Source organism: Macaca nemestrina, chromosome 1, assembly GCF_043159975.1.
Source record: "Macaca nemestrina isolate mMacNem1 chromosome 1, mMacNem.hap1, whole genome shotgun sequence".
In the NCBI taxonomy this organism is placed as follows: Eukaryota; Metazoa; Chordata; class Mammalia; order Primates; family Cercopithecidae; genus Macaca; species Macaca nemestrina.
In genome coordinates, this window is record NC_092125.1 from 26,076,345 (window position 1) to 26,086,657 (window position 10,313).

The following is a 10,313-nucleotide window of genomic DNA, read 5'->3' on the forward strand; positions in this document are numbered from 1 at the left end:
TGTATTTTCAGTAGAGGCAACGTTTCACCATGTTGGCCAGGCTGGTCTTGAACTTCTGGCTTCACATGATCTGCCCACCTCGGCCTCCCAAAGTGCAGGGATTACAGGCATGAGCCACCGCACCTGGCCTAATGTGTAGTTCAATGGGTAACTGAATCTGTAGCTCAGATACCTGAACTAAAAAAAGAAATTGAGGATTATCATCGATATAGGTAATTTTTAAAGTCGTATAAATGAATGAAATCACTTAAAGAATGTTGACAAAGAAATGAAGAGTCTCTTTCCTTTCAAATGCTGCAAACATGCTCCACCAGATTCTTAGTCAGGCCAAGAAGCATCTGAGCTTGATCCCCTCTTTGTGTTTATTGGAGCTGAAGGTACTGGAGCAGCACTGTGTATCTTGTGTCTGGTATTGTTCAATCCAGATTTTAGTTGATGGAAAGAATAACCCAGAACCCTGAAACAAACTGGGTCCCAATGATCCATACAAGTTCTACTCAGTGAATGTGGATTATAGCATACTGAAGAAAGAAGGTCCAGATTTCTAAATGTTTCTCTATAAAGCCGCTTTAGAATGAAGGTCTTCCAGAAGCCATCTGCACAATTTTCCACTTAATCAGGAAATATTTCTCCTCTAAATGCATGAAATCGTGTTGATATATTGGATTGAAGATTATACAGATCAATTAGTATCTGAAACTTGAGAAAAACTAAAAAGAAAAAGAAATAAAAAAGGCCTTGGAGGGATCCCCGAACAACACTTGGAGATCAAGAGAGGAGAAGGAATAGCCAATGTAGAAACCAGGAAAGTACAGTAACATAGAAGCTAAGGGAAGAGAAGAATGTTTCTAGGAAGGAGTTGGCATCTGAACTGAATGCTGTTAAGGGAACTATTAATAATAAGATGACAGGAGTTTTTATTGGCAGCATAGAGATATTGCTGATTTTTTTTTTCTTTTTATTGAGACATGGTCTTGCTCTGTTGCTCAGGCTGGAGTATAGTGGCATGATCACAGCTCATGGCAGCCTCAACCTCCCCAGGCTCAGGTGATCCTCCTACCTCAGCCTCTTTGGTAGCTGGGACTACAGGTGCACACCACCACATCCAGTTAATTTTTTTGTATTTTTTGCAGCAACAGGTTTTCGCCATGTTGTCTAGGCTGGTTTTGAACTCCTGGGCTCAAATGATCTGCCCGCGTCAGCTTCCCAAAGTGCTGGGATTATGAGCCACCACTCCTAGCCTGATATTGCTAATTTTATACAGTTTTGGGGGAGTGATGACAGCAGAAGCCAGACTGGACTTTGAAAATGAAATATGAAGATAGATCTTTCAACAAAATTGCTTTGAAAGAAACAGGCTGGTAGCTAGGGATTTGTGGGGATAGTCATGTCTATGGGAATAGCTCAATAATCAGACTGGTGATTCAGGAGAGGGGATAACCAATGGAGCAATCAGTGTTATGCAAATAAGGCAAATTAAAGCCTCATTTTAAATAATTGTTTATTAGTCATTTCTCACACTAAGATTTAAAGGACTGTTATTAAGACCATCAAAATAAGGTTACAGATAATGCTGCTTCCAGAAAATAGAAATAGTCTAGTTTTTTTCCTTATGTACTTAACCACATAGCTTCCCTCAGTGATTCACAAAATACCAGAAGATCTTTCCCTAATCTTTCATATGATCACAAATTTAGCTGTCTGGAGGACTTGATACTCTTTATAAATGTGAGTCATGAGGCCTGTCGTCTTAGGCTTTCCTTCTTTTTTTTTTTTTTTTTTTTTTGAGATGGAGTCTCAGGCTGGAGTACATTAGTGTGATCTCAGCTCAATGCAACCTCCATTTCCTGGGTTCAAGTGATTCTCCTGCCTCAGCCTCCTGAGTAGCTGGGATTACAGGGATGTGCTACCATGCCTGGCTAATTTTTGTATTTTTAGTACAGACAGGGTTTCACTGTGTTGGCCAGGCTTGTCCCGGGCTCTTGACCTCAGGCAGTCTGCCTACCTCAGCCTCCTAAAGTGCTGGAATTATAGGCATGAATTGCCATGCCCAACCTGTTTTTTTTTTTTTTTTTTTTTTTTGAGACAGGTCTCACTCTGTTGCCCAGAATGGAGTGCAGTGGCGTGACCCCAGCTCACTGCAGCCCCTACCTCCTGGGTTCAAGTGATCCTTCTCGTGCCTCAGCCTCCCGCGTAGCTGAGACTGCAGGCCCGTGCCACCATGTCTGGCTATTTTTATTTTTGTAGAGACAGTGTCTCCCTGTATTTCCCAGGCTGGTCTCAAACACCTGGGCTCAAGCAATCTGCCTGCCTCAGCCTCCTACGGTGCTGGGATTACAGGCATGAGCCACTGTGCCAGGCCAGGGCATTCTTGAGTTGCATTATAAATAAAGGGTCAGGTAGTACTTGTGGAAAACCTGCCTACAGGTGTCCTCTTGTGAAAATAAGTAATTCAAAGTGTAAGCTGTTGGAATGCTAAATTATTTTGAGCCTTAAAGGAATGCGAATTTCAGGGCCTGAGTCATTGACAGGCTGTAAGCTGGGCAGCTATAAGCTGTAAGCTTTTGTCTGTCTAATTAACAAATTAAGCCTTTTCCCTTACATGCATTGTTTCATAAAATGTAAATGGTTGAAGGGTGCCAGGGAGGACCCCCTTCCCTCTAACCACAGACTTTCATTATAGATTGACCCCCCCTCTTACCTTTCTCACACAAAGATTTCTAGGCTATCATATGGCTTAAGATGCAAAGTTAAATACACCCTTTAAAATTGGAAAGGAAATGAAAAACCAGTTATAAGAAAAAGAAAACAAGCTGCATGGAAACAAACTGTAACTAACTAATTTGTTATAATTCATAAATCAGTCTTATATAGAAAATGTTGTAATCTTGTTAAAGTTGTCTTTTTCCTACGTAAGAAAAAATTTAGCTTTTGCCTTCGAAGCACTAACCCCATTTCTCTGAAGGGGTGCATCCAGGAATGGCTTCAGCTTCTCTTGAATAAGCTCTTTAAAACTGGATCCTGATCCTTTTGATTATTTCAGATTGATACTCTTCAGTAAAAAGTCTTTGGATATAGCTGGGTATAATGGCTTATACCTGTAATCCCCACCACTTGGGAAGTTGAGGTGAAAGGGTCGCTTGAGGCCAGGAGTTTGAGACTTGGCTGAGCAACATAGCAAGACCCTGTCTCTAAATAATAATAATAATAATAATAATAAAATCTTTAGATATGTGTGTTTTCCTACCTATGTTCTATTTATGGAATGTCATAGTCTGTTTTGTGCTCCTATAACAGAATACCACAGACTAGGTAATTCAAAATGAACAGAAATTTATTGACTCACTGTTCTGGAACTGGGAAGTCTAAGATCAATGGACCAGTGTCTGTCAAGGGCCTTCTAGCTGCATTATTCCATGACAAAAGGCAGAGAGCAAGAGAGAGAAAGGCGGCTGAATTGGTCTTGCTATAAGGAATCCACTCCTGTGATAATAGCATTAATATATTCATGAGGGCAGAGCCCTCATGGCCTAATAATCTGTTAAAGATCCCATCTCTTAATATTGTTGTATGGGGATTGAGTTTCTAACATGTGATTTTTGGGGGATATGACCTATTCAAACTATAGCAGGGCACTGGCAGAGAAAATGCCCATGTGGATTTTAAGTCTGGACTAGTGTTAGAATGTATGAACCCACAAAAGTATCTGAGACATGTCTCAATCAATTTAGAAAGTTTATTTTGCCAAGATTAAGGATGCACCTGTGACACAGCCTCAGGAGGTCATGATGGCATGTGCCCAAGGTGCCTGGGGCACAGCTTGCTTTTATACATTTTAGGGAGACATAATACATCAGTCAACACATGTAACATTTACACTGGTTTGATCTGGAAGGGCAAGACAACTCAAATCACAGGAAAATTTAAAAAGTTTCTGATTGGCAATTGGTTGAAAGAGTTATATCAATAGAAAGAAGTGTCTGGTTTCCCTAAAGGGGTTATAGAGACCATGGCTTTATATTGCAGATGAAGCCTCCTAGTAGAAGGCTTCCGAGAGAATACATTTCAGATGTCTCTTATCAGACTTAAGGTCTGTGTAGATGTTCATGCTGGTCAGCTTTTCCTGAATTCCAAAAGACAGGAGGGTATACTGAAGCATGTTCGATCCCACCATCCTGTTGTGGCCTGAACTAGATTTTCAAGTTAACTTTGGAATGCTCTGGGCTAGGAGGAGTGGCTCATTCAGACGGTTGGAGGGCCTTAGAATTTTATTTTTGGTTTACAAGTGCCAGGTTTTTCTATGAGACCTGAATTTGTCTAAGATAGAAATAAAAGCCCATTACAGCAAATAGTACCCCTGTCTTGGTTTGGGTTTCCTTCAAAATGTACCCTGAGACAAGCATCAGGAGGCAGGCAGGCAGTTTGACAGGCAATCTCAGGAAGAACAGGTGAGAAACTGGGAAAGGGAGACAGGGAGAAAAGGCAAAGAAGGTGTGGTAATGAATGTGGGGATTGCAGCTGTGGTCAAAAGGGGCTTAATCTTGCTGGAGACTTCTGCAGGACCTTGCGGACCGTGCCCCAGATTGTCCCATTTATAGTCTCATCTCGTTGGTTGGGGTTTGGCTCTGGGTCGATGGCTGGATCCCCCTTCCCAGTACTGAGACGGCTCCGATGACTGGAGTGTTCGAACACCAGGGTCCTTAGTCTCACACCAATTTTGATAAAACAACATGGACACACGTGGAGTAGTTTTAAGGAGCAAAAAGTTCGATAGTCAAGAAAGATGGAAGGAAGGAGAAAACAGCTCCCCTGTACAGAGGCAGAGGGAGGGGGATTTCTCTCTGCAAACCACTTTCTGCTATCCTCCCCTTGCCCCCACACCCCCGCCCCTACACACACACACACACACACACACACACACACACACAGACACACAGCAGGGGGTGAGGAGAGAAACAACTGTCTGTTTTCACACCGCTATAAACAACCTCCTGAGACTGGGTAATTTTTGAAGAAAAAAGGTTTAATTGTAATTGACTCACAGTTCTGCATAGCTGGGGAGGCCTCAGGAAATTTACAATCATCATGGAAAGTGAATGGGAACTAAGGACCTTCTTCGCATGGTGGCAGGAGAGAAAGAGTGAAGGAGAAACTGCTACACACTTTTAAATCATCAGATCTCACGAGAACTCACTGTCGTGAGAACAGCGTAAGGGAAACCACCCACCTGACACAATCACCTCCTACTAGGCCCCTCCCCTGACACGTGGGGATTATAATTCCAGATGAGATTTGGGTGGGGACACAGAGCCAAAGCATATCAAACTGCATGTCTATTGCTGGTGCACATGGATTCAGGTGGCAAACAGGTATGAGGTGGGGCATCAGAGCCCTCCTTACAATATTCACGTATTGCAAAGTTACTTCCCTGCAGTGACGACTGGGAGAGTCTTATTATCCCCAATTCTGAACACTCCTGGATTTAAATGGTTTCTTTCATCCCTGTCTATATAACTGTTCCTTTATCAGCCAGCTATATTGTAATTGATAAAGAAGCCATGGGGCCATGAGAATACTGACATCAAACAGTTACTTTTCAGCTTCCTTTCCTACCTTTAAATGGTCATGCCTTTCCCTCAAAGGGACTTTGGGAAAATCATTTAAACTCTTACTACACCACTAAAATCAGGTGAATGCACAAAGCAATCTAGGGCTTGGAGCGATACATAAGGCTGGTGGTGTGTATCTGAATGTTTTTCTCTAAACCTGGGGCTTTCAACCAAGGGCCCATAGTTATGGCGGAACGCCTGGCATATATGACACCCCTGGTAGTATGGGCCACTTTTCTCCCCAGGGGCAGGTGGAGAGACGCTCCATTACAATCATACTCTCAAAAGGGTCTGTGATGCCAAAATAGAACAAGAGGCACTGTCCTGATTGGTTCAGCTAGGGTTTCTACTTCACTTACTTACTTCATGTGGAAGACTGAAGAAAAGGCAAGAATACCCACTGGAAGTAGAGGGGAGGCCTGGCTGCCCCTACAAATATCCACAGAATAGCACAACCCTAAGGGTCCTTCAAAGATCTGTCTCTTGACTTCATGGCTTCAAGGTCTGAATTGCGACCATTCAGAAGACTGACATCTTCCTGGGAGCAGCAGATTTTATAATGGAGAAGCCTTCTTGGTATGTAAGAAATCAAAATGAAAGAAGAGGCCGGATGCGGTGGCTCACACCTGTAATCCCAACACTTTGGGAGGCTGAGGCGGGCGGATCACCTGAGGTCAGGAGTTCGAGACCAGCTTGGTCAACATAAAGTGAAACCCCGTCTCTATTTAAAAAATACAAAAAATAGCTGGGTGTCGTGGTGCACGCCTGTAGTCCCAGCTACTTGGGAAGCTGAGACAGGAGAATCGCTTGAAGCTGGGAGGTGGAGGTTGGAGTGAGCCAAGATCGTGCCACTGCACTCCAGCTTGGGTGACAGAATGAGACTCCTCTCAAAGAAAAAAAAAAAAAAAGGGAAGGAAGTTCAGAATTTGCATGGTGGCCTAGGCTTTTACAATTGTGATAAGGATATACCTGCTTCATGTGGGACTCAGACACTAGAACCATGTCTTACCTGTGCTGTGCTTAAACGGGCTTTGCCAACACTGCCTTAGGAGTCTCCTTTTCCTGGCCCCTAGGATTAACCAGTTTGAGAAATGGCCTTCCCTCCCTTCTCCTTTTCCTATTCTAGATACATTAAGGCATTCAATCATGATTTTTTAAGGGCTTTTTCTTAATAACCAAGTAGGAATATGTCCACCCTGATGATTTCTGTGTTAATTTCATGCATTAATAATGCTCAGAGGACTGCCTTATTTCCTGTTCCTTGGAAACTAACTCCTTAGAGCTTCCTTGCACACACACTTCTAAGAGACTTCGTAAGAACTTTTTTTGTGTTTAGCTTTTGCTGAGACGAGGGTGAAATTTAACAGAGCACACATAAAATTTCATCTAAAGCTGCCTATTTGTTCACCCTGGCAAAACAGAGGTACAGAAAGGCTGTGAGGGAGTACATCATTCAGCCTTGAGGACTTGTTTGCATCTGCATTGCACAGTGGGGAATGAGAATGCCTACCAGTGAGCCATCTGACCAGTGACTAGAGTAGGTTATTTATTTATTTATTTATTTATTTATTTATTTATTTATTTCAGACAGAGTTTGAAATAAATAGGCTGGAGGGCAATGGGGCGATCTCGGCTCACTGCAACTCCACCTCCTAGGTTCAAGCGATTCTCCTGTCTCAGCCTCTGGAGTAGCTGGGATTATAGGCACCTGCCACCATGCCCAGCTAATATTTTTGTATTTTTAGTAGAGACGGGGTTTCACCACGTTGGACAGGCTGGTCTCGAACTCCTGACCTCCTGATCCACCTGCCTCGGCCTCCCAAATTGCTGGGATTACAGGCATGAGTCACCTCACCTGACCAATGACTAGAGTAGGTTATTATTTATTTAGCACCTATTATATGTTCCAGGCACTGTGCTGGGGATGGAAAGACAAATAAGATCTATGCCCCATAGGGACCCTAATGTGAACAAATGGAGCATATTGTGCTAAGTGTTATGGTAGAGGTAAGATTAAGATGACTTGAGAGGACTGTGTGTTGGGGGAAGGGAAAGAGACAAGGATGGAAAAGAGTAGGTGTTTTCCAGGACAAGGTAGGGAACACAATGAGTTCAGGAACTACAGTCTCCTATGCCTGGAGCCTGGAGTGTATGAGAGAAAGGAGCGAGATGAACCCAAAGAGGAAGGTATGTGTTGCTGAGAAGTCAGTAGTAATTTATCTGTAGGTGGTAGGGAACGTGGGCATTAGTTTCCTGCAGCTGCTGTTACGTATCACAAATTTGGTGGCAACAGAAATGGATTCTCCCGCAGTTCTGGAGGCCAGAAATGCTGAAAACAAGCTACTGACAGGACTCTGCTCCCTCTGGAGGCCCTAGGGGAGAATACTTTCCTTGCCTCTTCCAGCTTCTAGTGGCTACTGGCATTCCTTGGCTTGTGGCTGCATCCCTCCCATCTCTGCCTCTGTGGTCACAGTGCCTTCTCCTCTTCTGCCTGTGTCAAATCTCCCTCTGCCTCCCTCTTATAAGGATATACATGATTGCATTTATGGCTCACCTGGATAAATGTGCATAATCTATTTTAAGATCCTTAATTACCTGCACAAAATACCACCCCACTCCACTTTTTGCTATCTAAGGTAACATGTACACGTTCCAGAGATTAGGACATGGATATCTTTTTTTTTTTTTTTTTGAGACAATCTTGCTCTGTCACCCAGGCTGGAGTACAGTGGCATGATCTCGGCTCACTGCAAGCTCTGCCTCCCGGGTTCACACCATTCTCCTGTCTCAGCCTCCCAAGTAGCTGGGACTACAGGTGCCTGCCACCATGCCTGGCTAATATTTTTGTATTTTTAGTAGAGACGGGGTTTCACCGTGTTAGCCAGGATGGTCTCGATCTCCTGACCTTGTGATCCACCCGCCTTGGCCTCCCAAAGAGCTGGGATTACAAGTATGAGCCACAGCGCCCGGCTAGGACATGGATATCTTTTGGGGAACATTTTTCAGTTTACCACACTGTGTGAGATGTTAAGCAGGGCAACAAATGAGTCAGACTTATGTTTACAAAGATCCTTCAAGGGATGGTGTGGCACAGTCAGAACAAACCTTCTGATGACATTTATTAAACCTTCCTCATTCTTTTGTGTTTAATGACTACTTAGTATTCTTGTGAATGAATGTACCATAATTTATTCAAGCACTTCCCTCATTCATGAACTTTCAAGTTGTTTCCAAGTTTTTTTTTTTTTTTTTTTTTTTTTTTTTTTTTTTTTACAAACAATGCTACAATGAATCACCTTGTAATGGGCCAATTGCACAATGTGCAAATATACCTGCAGGTAAATCAGGAGCCCATATTCCGGGTTCAGACTCAGATACATTGGGGAAAGATAAGAGTGGATGCCTGTTACATTTTACAATAGATAATATTAATGGATTGCGAAATATATACTGAGCACTGTTCGAAGCATTTGTGAAATGGCTTTATTGCAATAGAATTCATATGCCATACAATTAACTCAAAGCATGCAATTTAATGGTTTTTAGTATGTTCAGAGTTGTGTATGCAACCATTACCACTATCTAATTCCAGAACATTTAAATCACCCCATTAGTCTCTTATTACCATTTCCCCTCCTCCATCCTTAGGCAACCATTAGTCTACTTTCTGTTTCTATGGGTTTGCCTATTCTGGATATTTCCTAGCAATGAAATCATACAGTATATGGTCTATTGTGTCTCGCTTCTGTGAAAGGGAAATATCTTGGGCTCCCCCAAATTACTAAAGGGAAAATTCAAGCTGGGAACTGCTTAGAACAAACCTGCCTCTCATTCTATTCAAAGTTATCCCTGTGTTCATGGAGATAAATGCATATCTGATTGCCTCCTTTGGAAAGGCTAATCAAAAACTCAAAAGAATGCAACCATTTGTCTCTCACCTATCTGTGACCTGGAAGCTCCCTCCCCGCTTGAGTCTTCCTGCCTTTGCTTCGAGTTGTCCCGCCTTTCCAGACAAAACCAATGTACTTCTTACATATGTTGATTGATGCCTCATGTCTCCCTAAAATGTGTAAAACCAAGCTGTGCCCCAACCACCTTGGGCACATGTCATCAGGACTTCCTGAGGCTATGTCACAGGTGCTGGTCCTCAACCTTGGCAAAATAAACTTCCTAAATAGTTAACTGAGACCTGTCTCAAATTTTTGGAGTCCACACTTCTTTCACTTAATACAATGTTTTCGAGGTGCATCCACGTCGTAGCATGTGTCAGTACTCTATTCCTTTTTATTGCATGGGTATGTCACATTTTATTTACCATTAATAAGTTGATGGTCATTTGGATTGTTTCCACGCTGTTGCCCAGGCTAGAGTGCAGTAGCTTACTGCACTGACATCGTGGCATACTGCAGCCTTGACCTCCTGAGAACAAGCCATTCTTCCTCCTCAGCCTGGCAAGTAGCTTGGCTTACAGGTGCCCGCCAGCATGCCTGGCTAATTTTTAAAAATCTTTTTGCAGAGATGAGGTATCCCTATGTTGCCCAGGCTGGTCTGGAACTCCTGCGCTCAAGCCATCTTCCCAAAGTGCTGGGAATACAGACATGAGCCACCATGCCCAGTCTATTTTTAGTTTTTTTGAGGTCAGTAAAACAAACTATTGTACAAACACAAAACAATTTAACAATCTATTGTTCCTTTCCACATTCC